General features: G+C 46.1%; 1 pseudogene; it reads right to left on the bottom strand.

The window, feature by feature from the left end:
• Positions 1–658: 658 nt before the first annotated feature.
• Positions 659–759, bottom strand: LOC129673782 (U6 spliceosomal RNA; annotated as a pseudogene).
• Positions 760–1,925: the final 1,166 nt, after the last annotated feature.

Genomic DNA, 1,925 nt, shown 5'->3' with positions numbered 1-1,925 from the left:
ACCGGAAGTGCGAAAAAGATCTGAAGTCGTGGGGGATGGCAGGCAGGCCCAATAATCGAACCCACACATCCGCACATGCACGTGTGCGCGCACAGCTGGAACAAGTGGAAAGGCAGCTGGGCTGCCTGAAGAACCAGGGTGCAAAGCTGTCCTTCTCAATGGGTATTATGTCCTATCAAAGCCATTGTTTGGCAGAGCCCAGGCCTGACAATGTCCCATTGTGGCAGATGCAAACGAGAGTTCCAGGTCTCTCGCTTCACTTAGAGCCTGCAGAGTTGAGCCATCCTCCTGTGGACTGCTCTGCGTACACATCATGTCTGGGCCACCGCACACCACAGATGCCTTGACCGGGTTTAGAGAGGCTGGAAATCTCTGTCTGTGCTCTGATTTTGATAAAATACAAAGACTGCAGCACTTGTTTACAGAAAGATGGCACCGGAAAAGCAGACCGTGGAGCTGCCTGCGCAAGCCTCCTGCCTCCCTGCACATTCGGAACTACAAGGATGCAGAGCACTGACAGAAGGTGCCCCAAGGGTTTTATTCTCTGTGATGGCTTGAATTCTCCATTCTAAAAGGAACTTAAAGATCACCTTCAATTACTTGCAAGAGGTTGGTTTTGCTTAGCTAAACCAGAAATGGGTAGTAATCACTGCATGGATTTTATTTTTAATGCTTCCTGAATTTGCATGTCATCCTTGAGCAAGAGACATGCTAATCTCTGTATCGACTCAATTTTATTATATGTGCTGCACTGAGCATCACTGAATGGATTTTTGATTCCTAAGCCTGTGGCTACCAGCTGTAGTTTTTGATTTCTGTGTCATGTGAGATCTTGTACTTGCTCTCTCTGTGGAAGAATAGTAAGGAGCTCACCTTAAATGGTTATTTAGGAGGCACTGGATAACAGTCTCACCTGGAAATCATCTACTCTCCATGACTGTCTCTTCCTAGCAGAAGCAGGTGATGACTTGTACCAGGCTCCTGAACAGCGCCTGTTGATGGTCTCAGCAGAGCGGGAGGTGGCTCTTGGGGCTGCCTGAATGCACTGTGTTCTCTGTCTTTTCTTCCTGTCTGAGTTGGAGGATCTTGATAGAGATCACTCTCCTAACACCCCACAGTGAGAATGCCTCCCCGACAGGAGTACCTTGTGTAGAAGGATGCCTCGAGTCCCTTAAGTCAGTCCCTTTGGAAAGGAGGAATTACCCTGGCATCCCACTTCCCCAGCTGCCCTTGGGCTTGCTGGCCAACTACCCTATGCACCTCTCCCTCCAACTGTAAAATGCAGACAGTAACTGTCCGCTAGTTCTCATTGGGATTTGTTGAGAAACAGAGACTGGTTATAGGCAAAGGTGTTTTATAAGAGGAAGTCCTCTGCTTGTTTTAATCATCTATGGAAAGATGGATCGAATTTGCACACATGCCATAGGCTTTCAGGATCTGCTGACAGGTATACTTTGCCACTCCCTATCTGATCACACTGCCTCTAAGCCCTGCTCCCCATACTTGCAGCAACTGTGTCTTCCCTCCTTGGGCTATTCCCCAGTGTCTTTGGCACTGAGATCTTAGGCCTAGCATAGAGGCCCCTGAATCTAAGCTCTGGGATGAAAAGTTGACAAAAGCTAAGGGAAGTGGAGAAGTTGCTGGGGGTGGGGGGGTCACAATGAACATTTTTAATCCAAACTTAATTTTTTATAACAAGACTGTGACCTTTTCTAAAATGTATTAAGAATTTGACAACATAAGTTGTCTTATTTTTATGTGTACATCTTTGTTGTGCATTTTTTTTAAAGTTTTTAGGTCCCGAATCTTAATCTATACCAACCTCTTGGGCTATTGAAGTGTCATATTCTTTCCTGATTGTAAAAGAACAGAAATCTATGTACTATTCCTGACCAAATGTCACATGAAACTCTCCTCAAGGCACA

The sequence above is a fragment of the Psammomys obesus genome, unplaced genomic scaffold, assembly GCF_907164565.1.
Source record: "Psammomys obesus unplaced genomic scaffold, mPsaObe1.curated_primary_1811, whole genome shotgun sequence".
Classification (NCBI taxonomy): Eukaryota; Metazoa; Chordata; class Mammalia; order Rodentia; family Muridae; genus Psammomys; species Psammomys obesus.
Note: the sequence above shows the minus strand (reverse complement) of the source record. Positions and strands in the feature narration are given on the sequence as shown.